This window comes from Trichechus manatus, unplaced genomic scaffold (genome assembly GCF_000243295.1).
Source record: "Trichechus manatus latirostris isolate Lorelei unplaced genomic scaffold, TriManLat1.0 scaffold00260, whole genome shotgun sequence".
Classification (NCBI taxonomy): domain Eukaryota; kingdom Metazoa; phylum Chordata; class Mammalia; order Sirenia; family Trichechidae; genus Trichechus; species Trichechus manatus.
The window spans coordinates 2149632-2157859 of NW_004444196.1; positions in this window are offsets into that span (position 1 = coordinate 2149632).

Genomic DNA, 8228 nt, shown 5'->3' on the forward strand with positions numbered 1-8228 from the left:
GGGTTGGGTTTGTGTTTGCAATATTGTTTACGTTTTAATGATCTATTTTCTGAATATATGTCTATGTGGAGCCCTGGTGGCACAGTGGTTAAGCATTCAGCTGCTAACCAAAAGGTCAGCAGTTTGAATCCACCAGCTGCTCCTTGGAAATCCTACGGGGCAGTACTACTCTGTTCTATAGGGTCACTGAGTCAGTATATATGTGTTGCTGTTGTTAACTGTTGAGTTGACTCTGACTCATAGTGACCTTATGTATAACAGAACAAACGTTTCCCAGTCCAGTGCCATATTCATGATAGCTGAGATGTTTGGGTCCATGTTATGACTATTGTGTCAATCCATCTCATTGAGGGTTTCGCTTCTTTTTTCTGATCCCCTAATTTACCAAACATGATGTCCTTTTATAGGAATTGGCCTTTCCTGAGGACATATCCAAAGTAAGTGAAACTTTCTTTTTCCTCTTAGGCTGTTTATAACACCTAACAACTTTGTAGGCTCTGTTTTTGTAAACTGACATAAAACATTTAAATAATAAATTATTCTTCCTGCCTACCTCAAATGTTGAAATTTATTGAATATATCAATGTCAATATAATTATTTGCATAGATTAAATAATACTCTATCTTCGTTGTTACTAGCATATATTTGTAAGCTTTGGTTATGTAATCATGGCCCTGCCTAGAATTATGCTCATTAAATCAGATATTACTAGATACCTTAAAGGAATCAAGGTTGACTTAGTGGAGCCAATGTTTACAAAGCCCTCTTGAGAAAACTGACCTGGCTCCAGTCTGGAAGGTTCCCAAGAATTTGCCCACATTTATAGATATTACAGGTGAAATATGATGGTGTGTTCTTGGCTTGACTTCTTTACCTTAAGAGGCTTTTAAAAGTCCAATCTGAAATTTCTTATCAAAATTTCCAGCAAGGCAATCTTAAGAAGGCACATACGGTAAATTAGCACTCTTGCTACATCTATAAGAAGAATCAGTCCAAATCTAATAGACCAGGCTTATTTTGTAATCAGGAATAATCATTCTTTGAGGTTCTTTTTCGACCTAAAATGAGGAAACTACAGAGAGGAAATTTGTGTTCCAAAGGAAAATTAGCACACTCTTCCAGAGTTGTCAGATTTTGGCTTTGTTCATTTTCTTAGAGCTATTTTGTAACTCTTTGTAAATTGTGGGTAACTGATGGGTATGCAAACTCCATCTTGTCCAATGGAGATTTAATTGACTGTCCATCATGCTTCTCATGACTCTCCGTTTAATTGCCTCTGTAAAACCTCAAACCTCCTTCCTTTTCTTTGAGATGTTCTTCCACAGAAAAGAAGATTCTTGCTACCGCAATAGCCTGAATGAAATCATATCTTTAATTGCTGATGCATTTTGCATTTTACGCCTTAGTTTACTCTCTGATTGAGATGATAGAACTGAATGTCCTAAAAGACTAAGAAGTCTAGAATTTGTAGGATAGAGTACCAAAAAGGAGAGAATTGCACAAAGAACTCTGGAGATCAGCAGATTCCCGATCATGTATGCATTGAGAAACTATCTGAGACCAGGGAAAGAATCCCTTAGAGGAATACAAAGAATATTTCTCAAAGACATATAAGACTAGGAATAGTGCATTTTCCAACCAACCAGATTGGAAAACTTCATAATTCATGTCTCAGAGTGGAGTACTAAGAAAGGTTTTAACTCAGTAGTGTAAAATACTAACCCTAGATTAAATGCTTCATTGTTCCACCCAACAAATCTTATAAAGGAAGACATAAAGGAATCAAACTACTTCTAATTAAATTAATTGTATCCCAGAATCAAACTCAAATATATTTTGGGCATATAAAAGACCCAGCATCCAAAGGTATAAAACACAATATCTAGCATCCAATCTAAATTACCGGATATATATAGGAATAGGAAAACAGGTTCCATAAAAAAAGGTTTTTAACAAATTCAACCAAAACATTCACAAAAATGACACAGATGTTAGAATTAGCAGATAAGGACAGTAAAACAATTATTATGACTGTATTCGATATAGAAGTCCTGATGGCACAGTGGTTAAAGCGCTCAGCTGCTAACCAAAAAGTCAGCAGTTTGAACCTACCAGATGCTCTACAGAAGAAGAATGTGGCAGTCTGCTTCTGTAAAGATTAGAGCCTTGAAAACCCTATGGGGCAGTTGTATTCTGTCCTATAGTGTTGCTGTGAGTCAGAATCGACTCGACGGCAATAGGTACGGGTATGCCATATGTTGGAACAGTTAGAGAAAATATAGAGTATGCCAAGAAAAAAAATAGAAGACATACAAAAGATTCAAAATATGTATAATACATAATAAAATAGGAGCCCTGGTAGTGCAGTGGTTAAGAGCTCAGGCTGCTAACTAAAATGTCAGCAGTTCAAATCCAAAAGCTGCTCCTTGGAAACCTTATGGGGCAGTTCTACTCTGTCCTGTGGGGTCACTATGAGTCAGAATCAACTCAATGGCACACAACAACAACAACAGAATAAAATATATTTATGAAGGGATAATTGGAAGATTAGACATGGCAGTAGAAAAGATTTGAGAACTTCAAGACATAGCAAAAAAAACTTCAAAATAAAACACAGTGAGAATAAAAGACTTGAAGAAAAGAATGAACAGAGCATCAGTCATTTGTTGGACAACATCAAGAACTTCAATTCCCTTAATATATATTATTGGTGTCCTCAAAGAAAGGAACATAAAAAAAAAATTGATGTAATGACTTTACAGTACCTTCTAAGTATCCATATTTGATGAAAACTAAAAAGATAAGAAAACAAAGAAACAACAGATACATGAAACACCAAACCCTAAGTACAAGAAATATGAAGAAAATTCAGTCAAGCTATATCATCAAATTTCTAAAAACTAGTGATAAGGAGAACATCTTAAATGCAGACAGAGAAGATATATTACAGATAGAAGAACACATATAAGAATGACAGAAGATTTCTTGTCACAAATGATGAAAACATGAAGAAAGAGGAGCAATATCCTTGAATTAGGTTATGATACCTTAGATATGACACCAAAAGTACAAATAATAAAACACTGGACTGGAGGTCCTAGCAAGTGTAATTTTGCAATAAAAAAGGCATCCATATTGCAAGGAAGAAATAAAAATGTCTTTGTTTTCAGATGACCTGATAGTCTATGTAGAAAATACAGAAGAATCTACAAAAAAGTTACTAAAATTAGTAAGATTAGAAAAGTTGTGGGGTAGAAGATCCATATAAAAATTTAACTGTATGTCTGTACGCTAGGAATGAAAAATGAAAAATTGAAATTAATAAAACAACATCATTGTAGGAAATAGCAAATATATGGGAAGTTAGGGATAAGACTGACAAAAGATGTGTGTTCCTGAGAGAAATGAAAAAAGACCTAAATAAATGGAGAGATATAATATGTTTATGAGTCAAAAGACGCAATATTTTAAGATGTTGTTTCTTTCAAAATTGGCATATAGAGTCAATGTAACCCCATTCCAAATTCCTGTAGGCATTTTGGTAGAAATTGAGAAGCTGACTCTAAAATTCATATGGAAAGTCAAAAAACCTAGAAGAGCCTAAGCAACTTTGAAAGGAAACAACAAAGTTGTAGGATTAACACTAATTTCAAGAGTTATTTTAAAGTTACGGTAATCAAGACAGTGTGTATTGGAGTAAAAATAGACAAAAAGATGAATGGACCAAAATAGAGTGCCCCCAATTAGACCCACACATATATTAATAATTTATTCTGATAAAGGTAATTCAATGGAAAAATAATAGTTTTTACCAGACATGGTGCTAGACCTGTATTGCCCAATCATAAGCCACACACATACACAAAAATTAACCTCATTCCATACCTTATTCTATGTTTTTTTAAAAAAAGAAAACTACCCTCAAAATATATCAATGATACAATTGTAAAGCCTAAAATTTAAATAATTGCAAAAAGAATACATAAGAGAAAATCTTTGTGACTTTGGCTTAAGCAAAGTTTTCTTAGGTCAAATGCCAAAATTATGATCCATGAAGAAAAATTGGAACGTTGGTGGTGGAGTGGTTAAGAGCTCAGGCTGCTAACTAAAACTTCGGTAATTCAAGTCCACCAGCCGCTCCTCGGAAACCCTGTGGGGCAGTTCTACTCTGTCGTGTCAAAATCGACTTGACAGTACAACAACATACAACATGAAGAAAAACTAGACAAATAGCATTTTATGGAAATTGAAAACCTTCAGAAATACATGGTTTTTCAAAATACATTGTTAAGAGAAAGAAATGCAAGGCATATTCTGGGAGAAAATATTTGCAAATCGTGTATCTGATGAAAGGCTTGTATCCACAATATATAAAGAATTCTCAAAACTCAATAATAAGAAAACAAACAACTCTGTAAGTAAATGCACAAAAGAGTTGAACACACATTTCACTAAAATTCATAATGAAAAGTAAACACATGAAATATACTCATCACTAGGGGAATGCAAATTAAAACTACAATGAAATATCACCAAACCCTTACTAGTATGGCCAAAGTCAAAAGAAAAAAGCATACAGGTTATTGACAGGAATGTGGAGCAACTTTAATTCATATACACAGCTGGTGGGAATGTGATACTGGACATATCTTGATTGTGGTGATAGTTTCACAAGTATAAACATATGTCAAAACTTGTCCGGTTTAAATATGTGCACTTGATTGCATGTCAATTTTATCACAATAGCCTATTTACAAAAAAACAAACAAACAAAAACTAATCTGTGACATGGATTTTAATTTAATGACCAAAAAAACCAAAAATCCATTGCCATCGAGTCAATTCAGACTTATAGCAACCCTATATGACAGAGTAGAACTGTGCCATAGGGTTTCCAAGGAGTGGCTGGTGGGTTCAAATTGCTGACCTTTTGGTTAGCAGCCAAACAATTAACCACCGCAGTGACACGTACAACAATTAGATAGTCACAAATTAATTTTTCAAAGTATTTGTACCAGTGTAAACTATCTACAACAACTTTGGGAGGGTTTTTGTAGCAGTAATATGTTTATTGTCATTGTTTGTATGGTGGTGTTGTTAGGTGCCATCACGTTGGCTCCTACATAGCAACCCTATGTGTAACAGAAAGAAAAGTTGCCTTGTCCTGCACCATCCTTGCAATAGTTGGTATGTTTGAGCCTTTTGTTGCAGCCATTTTGTCCGTTCATCTCGGTGAAGATTTTCCTCTTTTTCACTGACCCTCTACTTTACCAAGCATGATGTCCTTTTCTGGGGATTGATCACTCCTGATAACATGTCCAAAGTAAGCCAGATGATATCTCTCCATCCTCCCCTCTAAGGAGCATTCTGGCTGTGGATTTATCACTTATTTTAATAGTTGTGTAACTTATTTCATTGAAGTTCTTAATTTGCATTTTGGTGATTTCTAATATGGTTTATTACAGTTTTATATATAAATATTGGCTATTTGATTATACTGTTTTTGTGACCTATCTAGTCTTTCTTTTACTTTCTTATGGAGGAGTGTACCTTTTCCTTAAAGATCTGTTAGCATTCTTTATGTATTCTGGATGTGAAAACTCTGTCAGTTGTATATATGACAAACATCCTTTTTCAATCTGTGGTCTGCTTTTTCATTTACTTATGGCGTCTTTTGACGAACAGAAGTTTCTCATTTTAAGGCAGTCAAGATTTTTGATGCTTTCTTAAATTATTTTTTTGTGTTCTTTTTATGAAAACTTTTTTTTTTTTTATTGTGTTTAAATATTAAAACCATTTAGGACTGGTTTTAGTGTGTGATGTGGGTTAGAGATTACAATTCATTTATTTGGATATATAAATTCAATGAACCAGAATCCTTTATAAGAACACTATCTTTTCTCCACTTCCCTACAGTAACAAGGATGCCATACAATGACATATTTTTTCTGTGTTCTTTCCCTTCATTGCCCCCTCCACAGGTGGCTAAATCGACACATTTTAAGTAGGTACTACATTGACTATAATTAGGGTCATAAATACTTTTTTACCCGTTCTTTAACTGCATTATAATCAGTGAAAAAAATGTTGACATTTCAGATGATGGGAACATATGAGCTTGGAATGTGTAGTGACATACACATTCTATCAAGAAAATGAATGTAGGCATTTAACTAACAATGCAGTGGATGAGAATTTTCAGGTTGAAGATAATTCTGAGGACATCTAAGCAGCAAGATTCTGATTGACTAAGCTGAAGTCTGTATATTTACATTTTCTCCAATTTATGTGCATATATTGACATTTGTAGGTGGGAGTGAAAGAAGTAGAGAGCGAAATTTCTATAATTCAAACATGGCTAATGGGACCACCATAGTGATGGGGGCATATCTCAGAGGTGGCTTGTTAAGTTGAACAAGCATCACATAGATGCTCATTTCCAAGATTTTCAAACCCCCCACCTCTATTTCTATCATCTATTGCCTCTCTAATTCTATTATTTCACCCAAAAAAATAAACTGTACACTTAATGTAACTGCTCTGTCCAGGAGACACACACACACACACGACTTAAAAATATTAAACAGGGAGGGGTTTGCTTTCTGGGCAGCATCTAGTTCTTTAAATTCTCTTGCCTTTAATCCATGGAGCACTGGTGGTGCAGTGGTTAAGAGCTTGGCTGCTAACCAAAAAGTCAACAGTTCGAATCACCAGCTGCTCCTTGGAAACCCTTTGGGGCAGTTCTACCCTGTCCTATAGGGTTGCTATGAATTTGAATCGACGGCAACAGGTTTTTTTTTTTTTAATTTTTTTTAATCCATACTTCTCCTATGGAGTGATTTTTCTCAAAACTTCACATTATGAAACTGCACTAACATTTCTTGAAATATTGTGTTTAGCACTAGTGCGCCTAATTATTCTGCCGTGCCAGAGAACTGAGTATAGTGACTCAGAGTGGAATCATTCAGCAAGATAGTCTAGGTTAGACTTTAATTTACACTTCAGGACTTCTAGAGCTTTTCTCACCAGTGTTTGGAGAAAGAATGGGGAATTTTTTTCTGGTTAGTCAACGCATAAATTGACTGTGTCTGCTAACCAAAATGTCGGCAGTTCGAATCCACTAGGCACTCCTTGGAAATTCTATGGGGCAGTTCTACTCTGTCCTATACAGTCACTATGAGTCAGAATCAACTCGACAGCAACGAGGTAATGGGTATCAAATTAACTTAGATCTAGTCAAAACTTAAACTGATAATACCTGTTGCTGTCAAGTCGATTTTGACTCATGGCAACTCCAAGTGTTACAGAGTAGAAATGCTCCATTGGGTTTTCTTGGCTATAATCTGTACAGAAGCAGTTCACCAAGCCTTTCCCCTATGGAGCCACTGAGTGGGTTCAAACCCCAACCTTTAGTTTAACAGCCTAAGGCAAACCACTTCCACCACCCAGGGTACTTAAATTGATATTAAAAAACAAACAAACAAACAAAAACCTTATTGCTGTAGAGTTGATTCTGACTCATAGTGACCCTATAGGAAAGAATAGAACTGTCCCATAGGCCTCCAAAGAGCTGCTAGTAGATTCGACTGCTGACCTTTTGGTTAGCAGCTAAGCTATTAACCACTGTGCTATCTGGGCTTCGAATTGATTTTAGAACTCTATAAATAAAAATATAACTTAATTAACATCTTAACATTAATATTAATAAAAATAATAATCTGTGAACATATGACAAATTGGTTACAAATAACCATCACTTCAGTATGGATTATACCTCAACATAAAGAAAACAAAAAGCCTCACAACTGGACTAATAAGCAACATCATGCTAAACAGAGAAAAGACTGACATTGTCAAGGATTTCATTTTACTTGAATTCACAGTCAATGCCCATGGAGGCAGCAGTCAAGAAATCAAATGATGTATTACAGTAGGCAAATACACAGCAAAAGGTGTCTTTAAAGAGTTAAAAAGCAAAGATATCACTTTAAGGCTAAGGTGCACTTGACCCAAGCCACGGTATTTTTAGTTGCCTCATATGCATGCAAAAGCTGGACAATGAATAAAGAAGACTGAAGAAGAATTGATACATTTGAATTATGGTGTTGGCGAAGAATACTGAATATACTATGGACTACCAGAAGAACAAACAAATCTGTCTTGGAAGAAGTACAGTCAAAATGCTCCTTCAAAGAGAGGATGGCAAGACTTTATCTTAAGTACTTTA